Genomic DNA, 27,328 nt, shown 5'->3' with positions numbered 1-27,328 from the left:
GCACACAACCACCTTGCAAAGCCCCATATAGGCACAATTAAATAGAGCAAAAAGAAATCCAGACTCAAGTAGAAGAATTACTAAATAGAGGTTTAATTCGACCTAGCAGTTCCCCATTCGGTGCACCTGTGCTCTTAGTCAAGAAAAAGAATAATACTTATCGAATGTGTATTGACTACCGAGCATTAAACAAGATCACTGTAAAGAATAGGTATCCTATACCTAGAGTTGACGACCTTATGGATAAACTGCAAGGATCTTCTATATTTAGTAAAATTGACCTTAAATCTGGATATCATCAGGTGAGGCTAGATAGATCCGACATATTTAAGACTGCATTCAGGACACAGTTTGGCCATTACGAATTCTTAGTTATGCCATTCGGATTAACTAATGCACCTGCCACTTTCAGTAGAATGATGAATCGTATTTTTCTAAAATATCAGTATTGTGTGATTGTTTTCTTTGATGATATTTTAGTGTTCAGTCAAAGTGAAAAAGAGCATTACGAGCATTTATCATTAGTTTTTCAATTACTGAAAGAAAATCAATTGTTTGCAAATCCTGACAAGAGTGAATTCTTTAAGACAGAAATAGAATATCTAGGTCATATTGTATCAAAAGAAGGAATAAAAGTTGATCCTAAGAAAATTGACGCAATATTGCATTGGCCTATTCCTAAAAATGTACATGAATTACGCTCATTCCTTGGTCTTGCTAGTTTCTATAGGAAGTTTGTTCGTAATTTCTCATTACTTGCTTTACCACTGACCAAACTTCTTAAGAAAGGCATTGTTTATCAATGGACTGAAAACCAGCAGAAATCCTTTGATTTACTTAAACGTGCATTGACCAATGCCCCTGTCCTACAATTGCCTGACTTTAATAGACCATTCTTTCTAGTTGTGACCGATGCTAGCGGATCAGGAATAGGAGCCGTGTTAATGCAAGATAACCATCCAATAGCATATTCTAGTTCTAAGCTGAAACCCTCTGAGCTTAAATATTCCACCTATGACAAGGAACTCTTAGCAGTTGTACAAGCATTGAAACAATGGAAGCATTATTTAATGGGTTCAGAATTCATGATAAAGACCGATCAGCAAAGCATTAGACATCTACTTAGCCAACCCCAAATTTCTGACCGCCATATCAAATGGGCTTCATTCATTCAAAGTTTCCATCCTATCATTCAATACCAACCTGGAAAAGAAAATGTAGTTGCCGATGCATTAAGTAGAAGACCTGCAATTCATAACATTTCTATCATATCTTTTGATTCTTTGATTGCTATGAAAGACACATATCACCAGGATATTACTTTTCATTCTGATTGGCAAAAATTAGTTCAAAATAATTTCATTCCTGTTGATTCATTGTCATATAATGATGGATTCATGTTCTTTGAAAAGAGACTGTGTGTTACTATTCCATTCCGATCTTTTGTTTTAAATGAAATTCATTGTCCCCCATATCAAGGTCATAGAGGTATCATTTCTACATTACGCATGTTAACTGAAGATTTTTATTGGCCGCATATGGATGCAGATGTGTCTAATTTTGTTTCTGAATGTCTGATTTGTCAAAGAATAAAAAGACATCATGGTAAACAGTATGGGTTATTAATGCCTTTATCTATTCCATCTAAACCTTGGGAACATATATCTATGGATTTCATTACTGGCTTACCAAATACTAAATCTAACCATGACATGATTTGGACAATTGTAGATAGATTTAGTAAGCAAGCATATTTCATTGCATGTAAGAAAACTTTAACAGCATCACAAGCAGCACAGTTATTTTTGAAAACTGTTTTTACTAACCATGGATTGCCGAAAGTGATTATTTCAGATAGAGATTCTAGATTTTGTAATAATTTCTGGATTACATTGTTTGCAAATCTAGGCACAAAGATTGATTTCTCATCTGCATTTCATCCAGAAACAAATGGACAAACAGAAGCCACAAATAGCACTATTTTAGATCTTTTACGTGCATACACTATCTCTAAACCTCAAACATGGGATACTCATTTGCATTTATTACAGTTTGCCTACAATAATACACCGCACACATCTACAAAGAAAGCACCTTTTGAAGTTATTTATGGATATAGATTATCTACACCTGTTGCTTCTTTGTCTAATAGAATACAAAGTGCCGATGATATTGCTGTTATGCATAATACTATTTTTGATGAGGTCAAGGATATGATTGCTAAAGCCCAACAATCATATACCAAACAAGCCAACAAGAAAAGACAAGCCATGAATTTCAAAATTGATGATTATGTTTGGCTTAGAATAGAGAAACGTAGACTGCAAAGTGTAGATAGACATCCAGTTGTCAAATTAGCCCCTAGATTCTACGGACCATTTAGAATCATTCATAAGATTAATGACAATGCATTCAAGTTAGAACTGCCATCTCATTGGAAAATTCATAATACCTTTCATATTAGTTTATTGAGACCATTTAGAGGACAATTACCTATCCACCCTGTCTATGAAAACCCACCTTTACTAGAAGAAGAGACTGAAATCCTTGAACCAGAAGCCATCATAGACACTGATTACATGACCACTAGAACTGGCCGAAGGTACTCTAGATATCTCGTGAAATTTAAGAACCATGCTGTAGAAGAAGCACAATGGATGCACGCTAGAGACCTAAATGCTTTCCCCACTCTGTTAGCTCCACATTGAGCTAATAGCAATTGAGGTCAATTGCTATCCCACCCCGGGGGTATGATGCCAGGAGGCATATTCCACGGTGGATTCCGTGAGGTTTTACGGTGGATTCCGTAAACTTAGATGATCGGGACTCATACGCAAAGAGGATTCTTTGTGCGAGAAGTTGATGGGGACGCCTGTCCTTTTCGGGCATTTCATTAATTTAGTGTGTACATGGGTGATTCCATAGCGGGTGATTCCGCAAAATGCATATTAAATTAATAAACGTTTATGAGTTTAGAGTGCGCACTCATAATAAATTAAGGTTAGGATTTATTTCTAACCAGTTGATTTATTTATGTAGCTGAAGACTGCTAGGTATTCACTTTTGTCGGTTTAATTGTGTTATTTTACTAACGATTGTGAATGCTTCAGTTGATGTGTAGAGATAGCAGCAGTGGCGGAGGAAAGCATTGGAGTCTAGCGGGTTTCCGATCTTTGGACTATATTTTGATAGGCGCCACGCCTATATTTTGATTATGTCTATAGAGACATCGACTATTTATTATTATTTTGTATGCGCTTATGCGCCTGGATATGTTATTTTTATTTGGACATTGAGATTGGGCGTGCCAGACTCTTTGGGCACCGTCCATTAGCTTTATTTTCCTATTTTTGGTAGAAAGCAAACTCAAAAGCTAAAAGCTTGTCATATTTTTGTAATTGGGCTATTTTTGAGCAAAAAGATTGGAAATATATATTAAATACATGCTTTGTGAAGCGCTCACACAAGGCATGGGGGAGATTCAACCCAATTTGTCTCTTGTCTCATGTCGTGCTTGTTTTTACATTGATTTTTGTGCTAAAAAGTAGAGTGCTTTGTTCTTGGGGACCTTTGGGAATTCGCTACGTGAGCTACCTGCGTCCGATCTACGCACCACAAACAGTGCTCCTAAACTGATTACTTGCACAATCATTTCCAGTGGTCGTTTATTTGGCCAACTGCTAAGGAGTGAATCCTTCTCTCCGAATGCATCCAGCATTCGATCCAGGATCAATTGCAACTTGGCAAGATCCCCAAGGGTTTTTTTGTTAACCCTTTTTCCTTGGGCTAGGGCCATACCCTGTTAACCCAACTTAACCAATACCTTAGGTGTTAATAAACTTAACCAATACCTTACATTTTATTAATAGTAAACCGTGGCGACCATGTCGCTCCAAATTATTGATTGATCCTTTGCTTCCGAGCAAATACCTAACTTCCCTTAACTTGGCAATTTTTCCCAAGAAAGGTTATGTAACAGGATGATTACTCATCCTCTTGCAAGTTAAACTTGCGCAAGAACCTGCCAACCTCATTCCAAGGAATGGCAACTCTCTTGTGATCCAACCACAAGACCATGCGACGTTGCAATTTGTTGCACAAGTGTTGCATCTATTCCAAGGGATCATTTCATCCATTGAACGGTGTTTTCTGGTCAAGGAATTATGATTAGACAAGAAGCCGAGTTTAGGGTGTCTTCTTACCCAACCCACTCCCAATTGCACTAGGCCGACAACGGTCGGTCCTAGGGATTCCAAACTCAAACTGAGTTTTAGCATTTGAACGAATGATCCTTAGGGTAGAAACCCTTAGATCATTATTAGCATGAGCGTCCAATTGACCCAACACTCCGGAATGTGGGTAGGACCTTCGGTTCAAGGGTTTGTCTTGGCAACAAGTGCGAAACTAGGCCGAGTCCTTAACGTGCTAAACCCTAGTTGGCACTTGGGGTATTTATCATATCGATTGAACCATGGCTATGCGAATCCTTTGCGGGTTAGGTGATTTAGATAATTTCGATCTACTTGTCTTGTGACAAGGACGAACCATTCCTAGAGATGTTAACTCGATCTAAAGGAGAAAGCTAGTTGCATCATCTCACAATTCACGTAAACATGCGATCATTGCTTCTACGTACCGCTAAATTTGCAATAACCCTAACTTTTCTTCTTAAGATCAAAACACATGATAAATTGCAAAATAACTTCCATTGAACCTACTAGGACTCACATTCAAGAATCATGCCCACAATCCTTTTTCTAAGATTTTAAAATTTCATGCTTTAATAAACCATGCAGCTTTTCCCTAAACACAATTCTTGATGGATGAATTTTTGGCGCATGACGAATGTGCGACATGCAATCCTTTCCTAACTACGATATAGTTAAATGAAATTCATGCTAATTAAAGCTAGAGTTAACCTATTCCATGCAAGCTCATAGAATCATTTCCATGCTCTACTATTTCCTACGGGTGATAATGACTTTCCCTAGTGAATCATTACAATGAATATTTGCCTAAAAATGCAACCTACGCTTAATCTTTCCATGTCTAGTCAAAGGTGCACTTAACAATTCAACCTTATAATGATAGGCAATAGTTGTTCTAGGCTCGTCACTTTGAAATGCACGAAAGGCAACTTACTGATAAGGTTGTAAGATGCATAGACAACTTACATTTTTTTGTTCATCATATTGAAAACACCAATGACCTATTTCATTTCATGAACTAATTCTAGTAATTGTTCAAATAGTCAATTTATTTCCAATTGCATTTAGCTAGGTGGATTTGACATGCATAGGTGCTTCCCAGTCCATGAAATTATCGTACATAATGCATTACTTTTGCATGGAATCAAAATTAGTAAAAACCTAGACTTGTGAACTCAGGGAAATGTCCACGTGAATGTTAGGAGAAGATCCTCCCCCACAGGCGTGACTTGCGACTTCTTGGGGGCCATCGTGGGCGTAATTATAGACTTCCGTTTGCCTTTACCCTTAAGCGATCGGTGAAACTCCTCAGCCTTTGTAAGGAGCCTCAAAATCTTGCCCTTCTCCCTCGTACGCCGGAGATCCCTTTCAAAGTGCGGATCCTTGAGAATACCGATCTTGCGGGATTGGGGCTTATGGGAGGCCTTGTTGGGTTGGAGCTTGGTTTTTGGAAGTGGGGCTCTTACGAAAAAAGTTCTTGGGAATGGGGCTTTTAAACACCTCAGGTGGCCACTTGGAAACATGATTTAAGGAAGCTGCCTTATGGAAGCTTCCGAGAAGCTCTAAGAAGCTTCTACTTTTCCCCCCAGGAGCCACGTGGGTTAAAGGTAAATGATTGGGGGTATAATAGAAGAATGACGTCGAATTGGGGGGGGGGGGGGGGATGGACTTGACAGGGAGATGGCGGCGGCCTGACAGCTTGTGGTAGCCCAAAATGACATTACTGGCGGGCTGGCTTAGGCGGCGATAGCTAGCAGCCTGGCGACAAATATAGCGATGGCTTACCACGACACGCCGGCCTCCTCTCACAACGTCGACAACAGCTCCCTTTCTCTCTCCACGCAACATAACATCCTCTGCTTCCTCCTTTTCCTCTCACGCAACCTTTCCTCCCCCTACTCCAAGGCTAGGGGGGGTTTTATAACCCAAGGGGGGAGAGGGGAGCTCCACCACGTGGGCAATGCATGGCTTCCCCCCCCTCCCTCATCATGCAGCCCACCTCTCCCACCTAGCCCATCCCCTTCCCTCCAGCCACGCATCGGCTAGGGAAAATTAGCAAAAAATATTTACATTAAATTGAACATTATCCTCTTAACCCCCTCCCAAGAGGGTGTTTCCCCGCGGTTATGCGGATTTGAACCCTCGGGCTCGCTTTGCCAATGTGGAGGTTTGTAAAGAAGGGGATTAGAGGGTCTTACATGGGGATAGCACATGCGAATACCCGAATACACGGATGGGGTATTTAAGGTGTACAAGGACCTGGTTAGGGGACCATTTTTTTATGAATATACATCTGTCCTTTCACCTTCTTCACCTTCTTCCCTATCCTTCCATGGCTGCCAGTCATTTTTCTCTCCTCTTCTTGTCTTTCTCTATCTTCAGCTAGTATTTCTCTCTCTTCTTCTCTCATCTTCTTCCTCCTTCTCTCTCCTCTATGCAGTCTCTCCCTTCTCTCCTCTCTCCTAGGTCTCCTTCATTACAGTTGGTATCAGAGCCGTGTCCTTGATCCTTCTTCTTCCCTTAGATTTAGGTTAATTACAGTTCTTCATAGTTAGAAAATCCTAGTTACATAGTTCCCATAGGTACACAGGGACTACTCAAACAAGCTCTCAGCCTTCTTGAAGACTATAGAAGCCTTTCTTGGGAGCTCATTGGAGGTTTGACCGTGTCTCGAGGCAGAAGGGCAAGAATGGCAACTCATTTCTCGTATTGAGTATGCTTGCGATGGCATTGTCGAGTATGGACAGATCCTTGGGGGCTTCCATCTCGAATGATGTGGCCATAGGCTGCTTGGGCGAGGGCTGAGGGCCATCATCCTTTGTCCAAATATCTTTAGCCCCTCTGACAGCTTGAACGAGTGCTTCACCTGCACCAACTTCCCATTCTTTGTCAAAATTTTCAACTGCACAAATAGTAGCTTCTTGAAGTTCAGTGGTAGGCCTGTCTTGTACTTCTCCTCTACAAGCCAGTGCGCTCCTTTAGGGTAGAGATGGCCTCCACAATCATCTAGAGGTAGGTAGGATGCGTAGCGCAAGCCTTGGCGACTTTAGGCTTCTTTGCCGCAGCAAGCAGACTTTGCTTCTGGGAAGCCGGGTGGGGTTCGACATCTAAGATAGGGGCAGAGACAATCTCGATGGCCATGGATGATAGCTCGGGCACAAAAATTGCAATTTACAGGGAGAGTAGAAGACGCTATCGAATATCAATGGTGGCTTATTGAAGCGCCTGATGAGGCACTTGCACAAGTGGATAACGACTATATCAAGCCCGTGTAAGTTGAAATGCTGACAGAAGTTGGTGAAACCATCCTGGTGCTAGGAGTACTGAGAGAGTTGAGATGCACAGCCTGAGGTATGATTGCGATCTTGTTTTTTCTGTTGACTTTGATTGCAAAATACTACTGCGACCTGGTTTTTTTGCTGACTTTGGTCGCTCTGATTTTCATGTTGACTTTGGTTGCATTGAGCCACTACGATTTGATATTTCTGTGGGCTTTCATTGTGGGATGCTTCCTCCAATAGAAGCCCGCTTGCTAGTTGCAAGAGCAAATGATTATGGTACTGTAATCTATGAGGGTAAACCTCCACTATTCGCAAATTGTGGATGACTTTTACCCACTTAAAAGCTGGTGTTTCCTCTACACAATCACATGAATAGCTTTGTGTGGAGCATTGAGAACAATGCAGATCATGGGGGACTTTTAAGCAAGCCTCTTGCACTATTCCACCAGCCATAGCACCCACTCCAGTCCCACCAGGAGCCATCTCTGCACATTGTACGAAGCCCCAACACAGTGCCTGCAGATCCATCCAGGGAGCCAGTTGAGTCATGCGCTACCTTGTGTCCTTGAACAGTAGCGTTTGAAAGAAGCCAAGCTTGCCACAACGAATGTTAAAGCACCAGGTCATGCTGTTATCTCAGTCTGCAAATCACTCGTTGCTGGTAGCATGGCTGGAGGATTTTCACGCAGTGCTGTTGCACCACTTGAGTGCCTCAAGATTCTATTATAGGTACAAAATCCTCTTAAACCAAAATACAATGGTATGGTTCAAGGGCTGAAATAAATCTAGCAAAACGAAGGCATTGCTGGATTCTTCAAAGGCAATGGAACAAATTGTGCTCGAATTATACCCAATTCTGCAGTAAAGTTCTAAAGCTATGAGCAAGCTTCAAGTGCAATTCTATGGTTGTACAGAAGACAAACCGGACAGGACAATGCTGAACTCAAGCTAGTTTTGCGGCTGGGAGATGGTGCATGTGTGGGTATAATTGCTATGTCTGCTACATATCCAATGGACATGGTGCAGGGCAGGCTGACAGTCCAAAGGATTCACCTGCACGCTATAGAGGAATGTTCCATGCTGCATCAACTATTGTAAAAGAAGAGGGGCCGGGGGCTTTGTACAAAGGTTGGCTGCCATCGGTTATTGGAGTGATACCTTATGTGGGATTGAATTTTGCTGTTTATGAGTTTCTCAAGGAGTACATTGTGAAAAAGAATCAAGCCTTGTCAGGAGAAAGTTCAAAGTTAAGCGTGCTGACAAAGCTTGGGTATGGAGCTACAGCTGGTACAGTTGGTCAGACTGTTGCATATCCTTTAGATGTGATACGCAAAAGGATGCAGATGGTAGGATGGAAAGATTCTTCAGGTGTCATAATAGCAGATGGTCAGTTGAAAGCTCTTGTACAATACACTGGCATGATAGATGCATTCAAGCAGACAGTTAAGAACGAGGGGTTTGGTGCATTATACAAGGGTTTGCTTCCTAATTCTGTCAAGGTGGTCCCTTCAATTGCACTTCATTTTGAGACATATGAAGTGGTGAAAGATCTTCTCGGTGTCGAATTTCAAATCTCGGATTAGGTCTCTGAACTTGGAAGAAAAGTGGTGGCATGTCAACGGGGTTGTGTATGGGTGCAACATTGCTGTCTGTAAAGCTTGTCACAAATGGGCCCTTGATTTGAATGAGTATGCATGCAAAAGTTTGAAATACAACAATCCACAGACAGAGGTGTGCAATGAAGCTGTTGAGGACTTTCTCACTTTGCTAAGGGAATGAAAGAAGCTGTGTGAGAAGTATTGCCAGGATGAGGATGTTGAAGATAAAAAGGCCCGTAGGCAGCGGCGTTCACTCTCTGTAGTCAGTTCATTAGATGATGAGAGTGATGATTCAGATATTGAGCTTGGTGAGTTTGAAGTTGAAAAGATAATTGGCATTCGATATGTGAATCCGTGAAGCTCAAATAAGTCTAGAATTCAAATAAGATTAAATCGAAGGGCCAGTAGAGAGAGATTCTGAAGCTAGCAAGATTCCAGTAGATAGATGGTTAGAAAGTGCAGTTGACAAAGGCTTGGGTAATTCAAAGGTTGTATCTGATGAGAGATCAGATACTGGTAATGAGAGAAGGTCAGAACACCGAGCTGGATTGGATAGTAGATCAGACAGTGAGCTTTAGATAGAAGATCAGAGACGATTGCTCCTGTAGAAAGTGATGAAAGAAAACCTTCCAGGATTCCCTTGCGCATATAGGCAACATTGATTTTGTCCAGCGCAAGAATTGCTTCCTCCTCCACTCCCATCATCCAGACCATCATCAGGACTGCAATGCTGTGGGAGATGCTTTCCCGTGAATTGTCTCATACAAGAATACACTTGCTTGGGCAGCAATCCAGATCAAGAAGACATTGTCTCCCCATGGCACTCCTTGTTCATCAAAACACATAAAATTTGAAGGCATTGCAAGGTTGTAGATTGCACCTCTATCCTGGAAAAATCATCCATGCTAATACAGCATGAGCCCAGGAATGTAGCCTACAGGAATGCATGGGAAACTAAAGACATTGTGCCTTCCTCTCATAGCTATGATGTCTGTGAATGAATTGAGTTGATTACCAACTTATAGACATATTTGAGAGCAGATTTGTGAGCCTCCTTAAGGACAATGATGGAACTAAGAATGGAAGGCTCTGGTTTACTGCACCCTGAAGGTGCTGGCATTCTATGCCCCTAGGGCCCTGGTATACTACACCCCGAAAGGGATCTCACTTTAAGGATGATTGATGGTGCTGCTATCACCCTGAGGATGACAATAGTTTGCAGAGAAGAGAAGGCCATGATGTGCTTCATCTTGAAAATTTCAATGCTGTTAGGAGGATAGATGGTCACGGAATACTATGACCTGCTAGTGACAAGACTCGTAGGAGAAGGGAGAGACCTGGTATGCCACAACCCGAAGATGATCATCTGAGGAGAATGGAAGGGACTGGGATTCCTGATCCTGAAATTGATGATGTATTTAGAAGAGTACAAGGCCTCAGTGTTAACGCAGATCGTGGCAATGATTTTAGGCGGATGGAAGGGCCTGGTATGCAAAAGTCAGATGGCAACAATTTTGATAACCAAAGTATTGTACAATATGACTTTGGGCAACACCTAGGCTATGTACCTTGTCATGAGGGTGGATCATACTCCAATGGATTTGATGAGCAGTATGGCTATCATGGGTAGCATGATTATGGCCATTATGGACATCATGATTACGCTTACAAGCACTCCTTTATGGAGCAACACAGTTCTTATGCAAGTCATGATCATGGACATGTATATGGTAGCTCATACAGCATTGGTCAGCATCTTGCATATGGAGATTCTTACGCCACGCAACCATATGGGCAGCTACCTCATGGAGACCTTGATGCAATGTAGGAGTGGCAAGCAAGTGATTAACCGACATCATGCCGATACCTATGCTCATGGACTTGCCAATCATCATACTTATGGTCTGCCTAGGATGCAAGGACACTGTTGTAGTCATGTTGGACAGTCATCATGCAATCTTGGGCATCATGTTTATGGGCAACAATATGGCCAAGGTTTTGGTAGTAGGCAATAGCAAATAGATGTATTTGGGTAGCAACATGAACATTTTTGTGACATGCATTCTCATAGAGATTATGGACAGCATGACCAATGCTGTGGGATCAATGATCAAAGGCAGCATGCTTATGACAGTTATGTGTGTGATGCACATCAGGGCTATTATCACCATATGCAGTATGGACAGCATGAATATCATTATGGGCAGCAACCACATTGGTATGACCATCCATATGGATGGCATGAGCATTATGGTCATGAGCATGGACAGCCATGTGTTGTACATGAGTAGCAAGATGACTATGAGCAACATGTCAAAACTATTACTGAGCTGACAAAGGGTGATGAGCAGGTGTGTAAATTGATATCTAAGGCTAAACGCATTAGACACCTTACTAGTGATACGATACGGAAATTGCATGCTGCGGGCTTATGCTATCGATGTGCTAAGCCAATATCTTGTAATCATCAAGCCACATGCAGGGCAAAGACTACCAAAATACTCTTGGTATTAGAGTATTATGATGCAAAGGATAGAGAAGTTCTTGTTGAAGACCATTTTGGTATGGGTCCACAACAAGAACTTCAATTCAAGAAAGAAAATCATGGATAGCATGTGGATTTGGATGATCATGACCCCATGCGGGAGCCCCTTCAGTCCACAGACCTGCAGTTTGAATGCTTGGACATCACTAAGAATGCAAGGTCCATGAATATGTAGCACTTAGGGGCTGATGCAGTAAACTTTTTAGCCTATGCAACCCCGTGTGTTGTTGACAACATCCAAGCGCAGACCAAGCTTAATCATATGATGCTTATGGCAGACTCGATGCATCAGCTAGTGGTTCTGACCATTCTAGCTTTACTTGTGTATGGTAACCCAATGCATGGAAAGGATAACCACTTTCCATTTGACCCTGGTGGCAGTGCAGAGACCTACGCTTGCATGGATGACATGTATGCTGGTGATGCTTACCATGCAGGTTATCAATTTGATCCTAGGGGTTAAAGAAAAACTATATCTACATCAGCACTCCCCCGGTGCAGTCCCCTCACCTTGAGGCAGCAACCTTGGCTGAAGAACAACTCAATTTGGGCATGTTTTGCAATAGTAGACAGCCATCTGTTTTCGAACAATTTTGGGCTAGGGTTAGGTACATACTTCTTCAGTAGGCAGATATGGAATAGATTATGAACCCTTAGGTTCTCAGGGAGTTGCAGTCTATAAGCATTGGGTTCTAGGCACTTGAGGATCTTGTATGGTCCACAATACCTTGGACTTAGCTTCTTGCAATCTCTTAAGGATAGGGAACTCTTCTTCGGGCGTATGCGAATGAAGACCATGTCTCCTTCCTCGAAGGTTCTATCTTGACATTTCAAATCCACGTATGCCTTCTATCTATCCTTAGCGGCTTGGATGTCCTGTCTTACTGACTTCATTTGGTCATCCATCCAGTGTTCCATCATTTGCCTTGAAGCTTCAACCCTCAAGGTTGGATCTGAGAAGTTTAAAGGACTTCGACAGTCATGCCCATACAATGCTTGGAAAGGGGTCATCTGAATACTTTCTTGGTAAGAAGCATTGTGGGCAAACTCAACCAATGGCAAGTATTGAATCCACCTTTTTGGTTCACGGCAGCAATGTGCCCTTAGCATATCCTCGATGACTTGGTTGACTCGCTCCATTTGACCATCAGTTTGGGGATGGTAAGCTGTACTAAAATAGAGTTGAGTTCCAATGGCTTCAAAGATAGCTCTCTAGAAGTGTGATGTGAAGAGAGAATCACAATCACTAATGGTTTTTCTGGGCAACCCATGTCGCTTGAATATCTCCTTGATAAACAACCTTGCAATGTTTGAGGCTTTATAGTTTGTCTTAATAAGAATGAGATGTGCAATCTTACTAAGCATAAACCACAACCATGATGGAGTTGTATCCTCCTTGAACTTGGGGTAGGCCAACAACAAACTCCATACTGATGAATTCCCATTTCATTTGGGGAATATCATTTTGACATGTTTGGCCTTAATACATTGACAAGACAAACACTCAATGACATATTTGAGAATGTCACCTTTAAGCCTCTCCCAATAGTAGCTCTTCCTGGCTGCATTGAGGGTCTTGGCATAGCCAGGATGTCCTGAGAAAGGGGAATCATGAGCTTTCCAAAGTATCTTTTGCTTGAGTGACTGGCTTGTCGGTATGCATAATCTCATTCTATAGTAGACAAGTCCACTACTTATAGAGAATTCATGATACTTAGCTTGTAGCTTTTGGTCCTGATCCTTGATAGGGATCTCCCTTAGCATCTTTTGATAGGTTGGATCATGGCAGGCTTCTTCTCTAGCTAACTCAAGTATTGGGTTGTTTGGCATGGATACCTTTGTGGCTAGAGATCTAGCTGTTGATGGATTTTGAAAGACTAGAGAATTAAGGAATGCCTTGCGAGAGTGAGTGCATCGGCAACTACATTCTCCTTTCCAGGCTAGTATTTGATTTCAAAATCATACTCCTCTAGCACTTCAATCCACCGATGTTGCCTCATGTTGAGCTCGTTCTGGGTAAAGATCCACTTGAGACTTTTATGATCCATCACTAGAGTAAATTTGTTACCCAACAGGTAGAGTCTCCAAAGCTTTAGAGCATGGATGACAGCTAACAGTTCTAGATCATGGTGAGCATAATTCTTTTCATGGCACTTCAGTTTTCTTGAAGAGTAATCTATAGGATGACCTTCTTGCATAAGCACACATCCTAAGGCAAGCGTGCTAGCATCAGTTACTACTTCGAACTCCTTATTGAGGTCCGAAAGTTTCAGGATAGGTGCTGATACCAAACTTTTCTTTAATCTATCAAAGCTAGATTGTTCATCAGTTGACCATGCAATCGATGTTTGCTTCTTCAGTAAATCCATTAGAGGTGCTGCAATCAAAGCATAGTTTTTGATGAAGACCCTATATCATCCTGTCAATCCAAGAAAACTGTGTATTTCTTTGACAGTTGTTGGTATTGGCCATTCTAGAACATCTTTGACTTTGGCCAGATCCACTGAGATTCCTTCCGCCGATATGATGAATCCCAGATATTCAATTTGACATTTGAAGAATGCACACTTCTTCATCTTAGCATAAAGCTTGTGTGCCCTCATTGTCTCAAGGACAATGTGAAGCTAGGGTTCATGGTCTTTTTCCTGTTTGGAATAGACTAGGGTATCGTCGAAGAAGGCGAGTACGAAGTTATCAAGATATGGCCTAAAGATATCCTGCATTAACCTATTGAAGGTGATAGGTGCATTCGTCAGCCCGAATGACATGACTCGGAACTCAAAGTGTCCATATCTTGTGTTGAATGTCATCTTTGGGATATCTTCTTCCTTGATCCTTATTTGATAGTATCCAGAGCTGAGATCAATCTTGGAGAAGATCTTTGCACCTTGAAGACGGTCAAGAAGCTCATCTATTCTAGGAATAGGGTACTTGTTCTTAATTGTTGATTGATTCAACCCTCTGTAATCAATACACAATCGAAGCGTTCCATCTTTCTTCTTCTGGAATAGCACTGGAGCTCCCCATGGTGAACTGCTAGAACGGATGTAGCCCTGATCTAACAGTTGCTTGAGTTGCTCCTTCAGCTCAATTGCTTTCGGGATGGACATTTTATAAGGCCTCTTTGCAATTGGCACAGCTCCTAGCACTAGCTTGATCTCATGATCCACTTCCCTTTGAGGCGGAAGTTCTGTCAACTCTTCAGGAAATACGTCCATGTACTCCTTTAGCCATGAGGGTCCTTCGCTAGACTCTTGCTTTTGATCTAGCTTATTAAGCTTAATCAAGTAGACGGGTAGTCCCTTTCTAACTTCCTTTACAATCCGAGATGCTTTGGCCAATTGAATCTTTGGCTTTCCAGCCTCTCCTTGAGTTGTGACCAATTCCCCTTCAGAGTTTCGAAAGGAAACTTGGCCCTTTCCACAATGAATGTGGGCGTCATTAGGTTTAAGCCAATCCATTCTAAGCAAATACTCATGGATACCTAGGTTCATGATCCTGAATTTGACCGAAGTCGACTTTCCTCCCAAAAAGAATTCCACCTTAGTAGTTTGCCTGGTACAAGTGACCTCATGACCATTTGCTAATTCCACAAGCACAGTAGATGCTTCTATTGTGGCTATTCTTAATATTTTTGCACAAGCTAGTGAGATAAAGGAATGCGTACTGCCACAATCAATCAAGGTTTTTGAAACATTTACCTTGATAGTCCAATGGTGTCTAAATCACCAAAAACTGGCAATTCAGGCCTTTCTTGTGAAGAGCAACATGGATTGTTGCCCTCTCAAACTCTGCTTCCATGATTGGGTCTTCTTCTTCTCACAATTCCCTATTGGCAACACAGGCGGTTCTTCCTCTGCCTTGGGTGGCAGCTCCTTGGTCACGAGCGGTTCCTTGGAAAGGAGCTTGACGTTGTCCTCTGCTAAGCTTGGGACATTGCCTTTTGAAATGACTGGGCTCGTTGCAGTGGAAACAATGGAGATTGTGGCCATTACTTTGGGTAGGGGCAAATTTATTGACATTGTTGGTCCTTGCTTTCTTTCTTTGTCCCCGGTTTTTACCTTGAACTCTCTTCACTTGGGGTCTATATGCTCCTCTGTTCTGATCATTATAAGACCAAGTCTTGTTACTTCTTGGCCTAGCCTGCACCTTCTGAATTATGGGCCCAGCTCGAATGAGTGCGTCTTGTAGATCTTTTGGGCGTATAGATTCGAGGCCGGTATTCACAGGTGGGTTTAAACTGGCACAAAACTTCGACACTTGTGTCATATCCATTTGTGGTGCATACTTCAAAAGTGAGAGAATTTCGAGTAGTATGTATCAAGAGTCAGACCCAGCTGTTTTAGCTCATAGAACTCATTCATTTTCTACGTGCGATACACAGGTGGTAAGTATCTTCCTTGCACAGCTTTTTTCAGCTTTTCCCAGGTAACGGATCCTTTCGAGATCCCTTGATCTCTGCACCATTGCTTCCACCAAAGCCTGGCTTCGCCGGTGAGCTTCAGCTTGGCGAGCATTGCCTGGTTGGCGGGTGCAGTACCGGCTGCTTCAAAGTAATCTTCCAAGGACTCTATCCAAATCTCAGCATCAGCTTAGACAGTCCTTCCTTTCCCATCGAATTCAGGCAGCTTGATCTGCTTGAGAAGAAACTTCTTCTCTTGAATCATGGCCGTACTTGATGTAGGGGTCGGACTGGGAATCTGTTCCTGGGGTTGTGCCTGGGTAGAGGATTCTTAAAATTAACCACTCGCTAATCGTTATGATTATATTTTTATTCCCAATTCAACTTTCAGCCGAGAAACCTAGCTCCTTAACTTTTTATCAATTCTCATAGACAAGAAAAACATTAAAAAGAAGTCTTATTTCATTCATATGGGCATAGCCCTTTCGGAGTACAGTATTTCTTGGGATGGTAGAGCAACTAGTACATTAGTTTGGGGAGAATAATATTGTGTTATATTTAGCCACAAGAACTAGATAATAGTATAGTTTTGGATCATGGATCTTCAAGAATCGATAAGTCATCGAAAGATTAGGGTATCCTTTTCTTTGGTACCCATTCTTCTCATAGCGACCCAACACCTTGATCCTATCAGTGGGAATTATGCGGGTCACTTCCTCGTATACATATGAGTTCAGTTCGACCCTCCGACCTTCGACATGTAAAGTTGTGTTTACGTGAGCCTCAACAAAAATGAACAACTTCACGATCTTCAGGTCCTTCAACCACTTGATTCTCTTTAGGTTGGTTCGAAGGTATGGAAACCGGTGCATAGCTATGTAGTAGATTCCTGAGTCACCCGCCCATCTCTCTTCCATGTACAAAGGCGATGGATTATAAATATGGTCTAGGATGTTCATCGTATCGATCCTTCATTGATAATCTAAGGAATGCATCGCGGTCATAAACATGACTTGGAACAGTAAGAATCTGTTCCATGCTTCATAATTCTGCAAGACAGCATCGAAAGTAAGAAAATGTTCTTAAGAGAAACATTTGCTTTACTTCTTCTTATTAAGATTTCTTATAAAGACAGATCCTTCGTTGGTTTGCTCTCATACCAACTGTAACGTGTCAACCTGTTCCCTTCAGGACACATCCTAGCAGTCCATTGGAAAAAGAGTCTAAAAAGCTCTGCCCGGAACTCCCATGGAATGTTATGGGGTTTGTAATCTAGGACTTTTAGAGTCTGCCATGTAGCAGAAGTATTCCGACTGTTTTCCACTTAGAATTGACCTAAATCAGGGTTTCCCCTAATGGTCACCTTCCTAAATGGCAGCTAGCGTCGAACTCTAAGCAAACTACTTTACGTAGAAATGCCAGGGACGAAGCAGATTAAGGCTGCACTTGGTTCAAGGAGAATGGGAAATGAGAGGCATGGAAGGCTCAACCTCTCTGCCCATAAGGCATAGTTCCATTCCGTTCCCCTAAAACAGCATAAATCGGGATTCTGGTAACCTCAACCCTAGGTCAGTGCCCTTGCTGTTCATTTCCTTTGAGAAGAGCTCCTTGTTGTCCATTTCGATAGAAAAGTTCTCGGCCGATCGGGACCACCCATCCGTAGGATGGACCCATGGCCACATCCACCGCACTTTCCTCAGGGTTGCTTTCGTTGTCTAATTACCTACCACATTTAGTTGGACATGCATCAAGCAGCTTCCTTAATTAGTCCGTTAGACACTAGTTCCTTCACGTAATCTTAGCACTTGACATAGAAAAACAGTCTGAAACAAGTTCCTTTTCAATAGGTTATCATATTTATCTTTGGAATATATCCATAAAGTCTAGATTGCAGGCTAATCCATAATCTACCCAAAGGCTATCCAGCAATCCACAGGGATTACTAATCCAAGATTCCGCCCATAGACTAGTATGCGGGCCTCAAGATCCAATCCCAAGTCACGTTGGCCTCTTGTGCAGGGCTCGAAAGGCAAGGGATTTACGGCCAGAGCCCCCCCTGGCACCCAAGCGTCCTCCTGCTCAAAGTAGCGCGCAACAGAGAGACCTCACGCGGCGGGTTCGGTCCACATTCCCGGTGCAGCTAGCAACCCCCTGGTTAGGCTCAGCAAATAGTCGGGGGTAACTGAAGCTGTTTCTCCCTTCAGGCCTTCAACCTGAAGCATTAAATATCTTTCCATACTTTAGTTCCTTGAGCAAACAATGCAAAGAGTGCTCCTAAACTGATTACAAGCATAATCATTTCTAGTGGTCGTTTATTTGGCCAACTACTAAGGAGTGAATCCTTCTCTTCGAATGCATCCAGCATTCGATCTGGGATCAGTTGCGACTTGGCAAGATCCCCAAGGGTTTGTTTGTTAATCCTTTTTCCTTGGGCTAGGGCCATAACCTGTTAACCCAACTTAACCAATACCTTAGGTGTTAATAAACTTAACCAATACCTTAGGTTTTATTAACAGTAAACCCTGGCAACCATGTCACTCCAAATTATTGATTGATCCTTTGCTTCCGAGCAAATACCTAACTTCCCTTAACTTGGCAATTTTCCCCAAGAAAGGTGATATAACAAGATGATTACTTATCCTCTTGCAAGTTAAACTTGCGCAAGAACCTGCCAACCTCATTTCAAGGAATGGCAACTCTCTTGTGATCCAACCACAAGACCATGCGACGTTGCAATTTGTTGCACAAGTGTCGCATCTATTCCAAGGGATCATTTCATCCATTGAATAGTGTTTTCTGGTCAAGGAATTATGATTAGACAAGAAGCCGAGTTTAGGGCGTCTTCTTACCCAACCCACTCCCAATTGCACTAGGCCGACAACGTTCGGTCCTAGAGATTCCAAACTCAAACTGAGTTTTAGCATTTGAACGAATGATCCTTAGGGTGGAAACCCTTAGATCGTTATTAGCATGAGCATCCAATTGACCCAACACTCCTGAAATGTGGGTAGGACCTTCGGTTCAAGGGTTTGTCTTGGCAATAAGTGCGAAACTAGGCCGAGTCCTTAATATGCTAAACCCTAGTTGGCACTTGGGGTATTTATCATATCGATTGAACCATGGCTATGCGAATCCTTTGTGGGTTAGGCGATTTAGATAATTTTGATCTACTTGTCTTGTGACAAGGATGAACCATTCCTAGAGATGTTAACTTGATCTAAAGGAGAAAGCTAGTTGCATCATCTCACAATTTACGTAAACACGCGATTCATTGCTTCTATGTACCGCTAAATTTGCAATAACCCTAACTTTTCTTCTTAAGATCAAAACGCATGATAAATTGCAGAATAACTTCAATTGAACCTACTAGGACTCACATTCAAGAATCATGCCCACAATCCTTTTTCTAAGCTTTTAAAATTTCATGCTTTAATAAACCATGCAGCTTTTCCCTAAATGCAATTCTTGATGGATGAATTTTTGGCGCATGACGAATGTGCAACATGCAATCCTTTCCTAACTATGACATAATTAAATGAAATTCATGCTAAAGCTAGAGTTAACCTATTCCATGCAAGCTCATAGAATCATTTCCATGCTGTACTATTTTCTACGGGTGATAACGACTTTCCCTAATGAATCATTACAATGAATATTTGCCTAAAAATGCGACCTACGCTTAATCTTTCCATGTCTAGTCAAAGGTGCACTTAACAATTCAACCTTATAATGATAGGCAACAGTTGTTCTAGGCTTGTCACTTTGAAATGCACGAAAGGCAACTTACTGATAAGGTCGTAAGATGCATAGACAACTTATGTTTTTTCATTCATCACATTGAAAATACCAATGACCTATTTCATTTCATGAACTAATTCTAGTAATTGTTCAAATAGTCAATTTATTTCCAATTGCATTTAGCTAGGTGGATTTGACATGCATAGGTGCTTCCCAGTCCATGAAATTATCGTGCATAATGCATTATTTTTACGTGGAATCAAAATTAGTAAAAACCTGGACTTGTGGGCTCGGGGAAATGTCCACGTGAATGTTAGGAGAAGATCCTCCCACAGGCGCGACTTGCGACTTCTTGGGGGCCATCGTGGGCGTAATTATGGACTTTCGATTTTTCTTTACCCTTACGCGATTGATGAAACTCCTCAGCCTTCGTAAGCAGCCTCAAGATCTTTCCCTTCTCCCTCATACGCTGGAGATCCCTTCCGAAGTGCGGATCCTTGAGAATACTGGTCTTGCGGGATTGGGGCTTATGGGAGGCCTTGTGGGGTTGGAGCTTGGTTTGTGGAAGTGGGGCTCTTACAAAAAAAGCTCTTGGGAATGGGGCTTTTAAACACCCGGGGTGGCCACGTGGAAATAGGCTTTAAGGAAGTCGCCTTATGGAAGCTTCCAAGAAGATGTAGGAAGCTTCTACTTTTCCCCCCTAGGAGCCACGTGGGTTAAAGGTAAATGATTGGGGGGTGTAATAGAAGAAAAAAAAGAATGATGTCAAATGGGGGGGGGGGGAGATGGACTTGACAGGGAGATGGCGACGGTCTAACGACTTGTGGCGGCCCAAAATGATGGTTCTGGCAGCTGGCCTGGGCGACGATAGCCACCGGCTTGGCGGCGAATACAGTGGCGGCCTACCACGACAGGGCGGCCTCCTCTCACGACGTCGATAGCAGCTTCCTTTCTCTCTCCACGTAGCACGACATCCTTTGCTTCCTCCTTTTCCTCTCACGCAGCCTTTCCTCCCCCTACTCCAAGGCTAGGGGGGGTTTTATAGCCCAAGGGGGGAGAGGGGAGCTCCACCACGTGGGCAATGCATGGCTTTCCCCCCCTCCCTCAGGCAGCCCACCTCTCCCACCTAGCCCATCCCCTTCCCTCTAGCCATGCATCGGCTGGGGAAAATTAGCAAAAAAAATTTGCATTAAATTGAACATTATCCTCTTAACCCCCTCCCAAGAGGGTGTTTCCCCACGCTTATGCAGATTTGAACCCCCGGGCTTGCTTTGCCAATGCGGAGGTCTCGTATTCATGCGTGCGGGTTACGGATTAGACTGCCGGCAATTATAATGCACAAGATAACCTTGCGCAGGGTTTACACGGTGTGGGGGGAGTCAATATTTACGAGAAGGAATATTACATTGTCGTTGTCGATGCATGACTATGATCTTCTCCTGAAGGTGGATTGCATTCGCCGTGCTGGTCTTCGTCCTTTGTGGCTTTGAAGTTTTCGCCAGTGGTGGACAACACGATTTGCTACTCCTTCCTGGCATCCTACAAGAACAAGTCTGGCTTGGTTTATAATCAACGCTTTTGCTTATCCACAGCCAATATCAGTGATGCGTTGTGTTTGCTTGCCTCTTTCAGCTTCTTTCGTCCCTAGTGAAAATCAATTATTGACAGTTGAGGAGATTCTTTCTCTCCTGCAGAAAGAAACCTCTACCCCTTTGGTCTCCAGCAAATTTATCACCAGTTCTGTGGTTTCTGTAGCTCACATATCCTCCCTGGTATGGAAACAACTTTGCCAGTTTTTACAAAGATAGGTCCATGTCAGGGAAGCCTACTTCCCAATGTCTCTCCAAGGGGCTATTCACTGCTTCTGTTAGGATCCTGGAGGGAGCCAAGTTCAATTGGGTAGCATTCATGTTCGCAAAGATGGATCATTATTTTCAGAGAGTTCGCAAAAGGTCATGGTAGTAATGTCTCCTATGGTGTTTTTCTTCAGAAGATTATCTCCCTTGCACCTCTTGGTGGGGTGTGCTAGTTCCTGATCATGTTCCTCTTTCAAAGCAGCCTCCACCTTCTCTTTCAACTCCTCCTCCATTACAGCCCAATTCTAATTTGGAGGATGAGCCCCCTACCAGATTCTCTCGTAGTAAAAGATTATGTACTAAAGGGTCCTTTAGTCCTATTTCTATTTCAGTTTCAGATTCTCCTGCACAGGACTCCATTCTTCCTGTTTCTACCAATTCACTTCCTTCATTCTTGTCATATCCTACTCTATTTGTAGCACAAAGGGATGTGCAGTTGGATAAACAGATCCCTGCTTCCTTACAAACAATGTTAGCTGGACCTTTGCTTTCTCAGCTAGTTTCTGGTGTCTAGGCTACATTGGAGACTTCACTGATGACTTGTCTTTAGTCCATTTGCATAGGGATGTATACTTCCTTGTAGGACAAAGTGGATTCCCAAACTAGTCAATTGAGTAAGGCTTTGGAGGATCTAGATTTTGAGAAAGCCGCCCTAACGGATATTCATAAACAAATGACTGAAGCTACTACCCTGATGGATTTTCAGAAGGCCACCATTTAGAAGTTAGAAGCTCAAGTAGTTACCCTGGAATCATAGAATGCGTCCTTAACTAAAGAGAAGAATGTTGCCCTTGAGGAGATGATTGACTCAACCAGTAGACTGGGTACTTGTGAGGGTCAACTACAATCTTCTCAAGAAATTGTTGAGTCGCAGAAGAAGATGATTACAGAGCTTAATCAGAAGATTGTTACTCTTTTTGTTCCTCCACCTTCTGTGGTTTCTTCTGTAGTATCTTCCAACAAGGAGCTTGACCAGCTACAGCAAAAGGAGAAGTTGTGTAATGGTTTTTCTGCTAAGGTAGAATGCCTTCAACAAAGTATGAATTGTATGTAGGATGATTTTACTAGTTATGCTAAGCTGGTGTCACCCCCACCGTCTTTCTGGATCAAGTATAATCAGTGGCGTTTTTCCTTGTGTATCTCTTTGAGCAATGTGGATTTAGAACCTCCAAAGGATGGGTGGCAGAATTTGTGGTCTGCAGATTTGTTGAAGTCTGTGTTTGACAGATTTGTTGAAGTCTGTGTTTGACATATTTGTTGATGAGCTGATTTTGCATGAAGTACAATTGCTGTCCTTCATGTATCTTACAAGGTAATTGTAGATTCCTGATGAGGAGGATTTGAATTTGTATGTGGGAGATGTCATCTTACAAGCAGTGATGTATGTGCAATCAATTGAGCTCCTGCTAGCAAATAGTTTGAAGCATTATCATGAGTAGTTATCAGATATCCAACCTTTGCAAACTGAACTGTTGCATCATATTACTGATCATCCATTATTCACTGATTCTTTTTTCCAAGATCTTGCTTATCGTTGTTCTTTTTATCCATTAGATCCCATTGATCTTTTGTCTTATTCTCTTATGTCCTATCGTTTTACGTTGTATATTTTCCTCCTCACTTCCAACCTTGACACTATTCCTCTGTCGTCTTTTACTCCTTCTAATTTTCCTCACATTCTTGTTTTTACTTTTTGTACTTTCATTGCTGATCCGACATCATCGCCTACCCCTTCTGAACCTCCTCATGTAGTTCCTCCTGTTCCTTCTGTTTTATCAGTAGATTTCCTTTGTAAGTTTTTGCTAAAATTTCCATCTTTTCATCTTCCTTATCTCTTCATTTCCCTTATTTTTATGATCTATCATATCCTCCTTTACAATGCTCTCCTCTTATTCCATTCCCCTCTCCTTCCGATTACATTAACCTTCCTCCTCAATTAGTGCTGGATACACCAAGTTATGATAGTGATATACTTCATGGATGACAATGGACATTGCAGGATTCTGTGATAGGACCGGTGGCCTTTCATTCCAAGGTCCTGGGATACCCCTGCAGCATGTTCGAACTCTTATCTTAATTTTGCTAGGGTGCATGCTCATTCTGAGGATACCTCTATATGTCTTGCAACTCATTTTTGCTTGTAGCTTGCTTTTATGCATCAGTGCTCTGATCTGAACACTCGCAAGTGTATCCCCCGTTTGATCATCAATCCGAATGTGGATGTGACTGCTACTCAGATGGATATTATGTATTACTTCGCACAAGCTTTCCCTACCAAGTTTCTTATTTTGCTGGAAAGGATGTGTTGTATACAGTTCCTCCAAAATGTGCCATTGCATTTTGTAGATGAGAGTAAAACTCTGGAGTGTCTCAAGTCTAGCATGCAGTTTAAGAAGAAGTGTATGCATCCTGCTTAGCAGTGGAGTTGTTTTTGGATATATCTGTTCTTTTTCTTTAATGGAAATCTTTTTTTTGTGCTCTCCATTTTTGGGGGCATGTGCCATTCAGATTACTTGATGTTGTGTCTGTGTGAGTTGTATATGTGGTATGTATATATTTTTTATCTTTGTTGGATGGAGCTGAAGTTGAAGATGGATTGATGAAGAAGATGTTGGACTACAAGCTAGTAGAAGATGATGATAATTTAAAGAAAACTCTTATATCCTTTATGACTTTATGGTTGCTAACAAATTTTTTAAAAATGGAGATAATATCCTTTTCCTTTCGTTGTAGTATTATCAGATATCAGGTGATAAGTTGGGGTCGTGGTGGAGTGATTATTGAAGATACTAAAGAATATTAAATTGAGCTCTTTACTGAACTTACATTCTTATTTTCCTTAGGTCATGAGGATGCTTCCTTTCTAAGTGTGGGGATATGTTGAGAGTGGAAAAAGACTGAATTTTTGGTTGATTTTTGTTGTTTTTAAGGTCTGAATGGTTGATTTTTGATGGATTTAGAGTAATGTATGGTTGATAATGGAAGTGTTTGAGAGTGTTTTGGATGATATTGATTATGTTTTGGAAGCTCATGATGATTCTTAGTGGAAATATGAAGCTCTGTGATGTTCTGATAGGTTTTGTTGAGGTTCTGATTGGTTATGATACCTTCTGTATAGCTTCTGTTTTGTTCTGATTTTCTTCTATATGAAGCTTGGATTGATGATTGATGAAGGTTGAAATATTTTAGAAGCTTATTGAATAGTTTTTGATAGTTTGGAATGGTTTTAGTATGAGTTATGAGGATTTGTTATTCTCTGATGACCTTCTGTAACCCTCTATAAACCTTCTGTAGAGCCTCTATCTCTGTTCTGTCTCTACTCTCTTCTTGTTCTATTCTGTTTTGTAGATCTTCTATAAGTGTTCTATAGAATGTATGTGTGACTTATGAAAAGTTTTCTAACCTTTGAAAAGTATGGATCTAAGTTCAAAAGAGCTAAAACAAATGGAAGAAGCAGCTTGCTGAAGATTGGAGTGACAGAGACAGTAGTGAGATATGAAGGGTTACTGTAGTGGCTCTGGTGCCTCTTCGACACAGATATACCTCTTGGGAGGTGTATCCACGACCTAAGAAGGATTATTGAGAGCCATTCTTCAGTATTGTAGTGAGGAGATGATGTATTATTGAGAGAGATAGAGAGAGAGAGTCAGAGATAGCCAATTCTATCAAAATAGTGTATTTGTATATGAGAGATTGAGAGAGAAAACTATAAAGACATTGAAGATGAATAATATGTGATTGATTTCCATTCAAAAATGGTGTATTCTTTTATATTCCTTGTTATATTGAAGGATTCTGTGAAGATATTGAAGATTATGGTTGATTCTATCAAATCCGTGGGAGATATCTCCTATGATGCTGCGTGAAGATTTGTTGTTTTCTTTGTTTCGGTCATCTAAAGAATGAAATAAAAGGTTGTTGATGTTACAAGATAGATTTTCTTATAGTAGAATCCCTTTTTCCTTGGTGTCTCTCTTGGGGCTCCATTTAGAATCTTAGAGTCAAATGGAGATTTGTGAGCTGCAAAAGGTCTCTAGAACAAAGCCAATATATAGTAGGCAAGGTAATTGGGCAACCACTCTGGGGCATGAGACTGGTTGCCCCTTGTCCAAGCAGACCAGCTTTGAATGTGCTTACATATTTTGTTAAGCCCACACCTAGATCAACTTGCAAAATCCTCACATGACAACAAATGCAAGCAAAGCTTAGAACATGGACTTTCCAACCATAGTTTGTCTCACCTCTAATTAACCTCTATGCTATAAGGTTAATGCATTCAAAATTTTGACCTAAATATAGAAGAATGGTAGAGGCTCGAGAGTTCAGATCCTTCTATGCATGTTGATGGTAGTGTGGAATAATGGATATATGATGTATCTATAGCTCGTAGGTCCCTCTCGACTCCAAGCTCCTCAACAAATGCACTTGAAACTTCCCACTACCGTTTCTAAAACTTCATCTACCAGGCTACCAACCTATGTGTTGCAGCAGGACAACTGCATCAGTCTTCAAGTAGTGCACATTTTGAACTTTGAAGACCAACAAGATACCAGCCTATGTGTTGCAATGTCCAACTGTCTGAGCTTGCAAGCAGTGTGGACTTTGAAGACCAACTTGGCAATTGGGAGTACTCAACAATGGCATTGTGGAAGTTAGAACTCTCCTATGGAGGCAGAGAAAATTGTGAGGCTAAGCTCTAACAAAAGCACGCTATCAACTTGAGTCGAGAGTTGAAGCCACTACATTAATAAGGAAAAGAGCGTGTTTAAGGGGTATACTTTTAGATGAATTAACCTGCAAGCTCACACACACACACACACACACACACACACACACACACACACACACACATAGAGCATGCTTTCATTTCTATGATTTTTTTTGAGAGAGAGAGAGAAAGAGAGAGTACACTTTTACCTTAGCCATGTCCTTGGCACCTCCATTGATGGTGGCAACGCTTGCTAGGAAGCTCAAGCCACATCCCTAGCACCACCGATGATGGCACTACCTACTAGGAAGCCTGCCAGGAAGCTCAAGCACCATCATTGATGGCAGCCAAGAAGCTCAAGCACCACCGTTGATGGTGGCAGCGCCCTCTAGGAAGCCCTCCAATAGAAGACATGAAGCTCAAGCATCATTGTTGGTGGCAGCGCCCACCAAGAAGCTAAATCCACGTCCTTGGCACTGTCAAATGATGAGCATAGCCACATCCTTGGCATCATCATTGATGGCAATGCCCGCCAAGAAGCTCAAGCCACCCGTTAGTGTCTTGCAGCTCAATGCTCATGAGTCAACGAGACATGGCGGCTTTCCCAAAACCAGTACTCACCACCTCCTCCTGTGAGTGTCTTGCATCTCAGTGCTCATGAGTCAATGCAACATGGCAGCTTGCACAGAACTAGTACTCACCACCTCCTCTTAAATTGCAACACCCTCAGTAGGAAGCCTTGAGGAAACATCCCTTATAAACATCAACTCCATTCTTAGATATCTTTTCTCACTGTAGGTAATGGTGTAGGGAGGTAGCTTGCTCTCAGGAGAGTAACCACAATCACATGCAGTACAAAAAGGGGAAAGAGAAAGAGAGATCTTGATTTTTCAAATTATGTTTTTAATAGGGAGAGGGAGTGTATGGGTGAGGGAGGGAGGGGGGGGCTTGGATTTGTCATAATGAAGGGGCATTTTTCATAATGGGCATTA

General features: G+C 41.9%; 1 pseudogene across 1 annotated transcript; it reads left to right on the top strand.

Annotated features, from left to right (window-relative positions):
- The first annotated feature begins 6,830 nt into the window (after positions 1-6,830).
- Positions 6,831-12,928, top strand: LOC148020687 (mitochondrial adenine nucleotide transporter ADNT1 pseudogene; annotated as a pseudogene). Its single transcript, XR_015694582.1, has 2 exons — positions 6,831-7,559; positions 7,675-12,928. The product of XR_015694582.1 is annotated as a mitochondrial adenine nucleotide transporter ADNT1 pseudogene (transcript).
- Positions 12,929-27,328: the final 14,400 nt, after the last annotated feature.

Source organism: Lygodium microphyllum, chromosome 18 (genome assembly GCF_053477565.2).
Source record: "Lygodium microphyllum isolate KBCC chromosome 18, Lygodium_microphyllum_v1.1.10, whole genome shotgun sequence".
NCBI classification, from domain to species: domain Eukaryota; kingdom Viridiplantae; phylum Streptophyta; class Polypodiopsida; order Schizaeales; family Lygodiaceae; genus Lygodium; species Lygodium microphyllum.
Note: the sequence above shows the minus strand (reverse complement) of the source record. Positions and strands in the feature narration are given on the sequence as shown.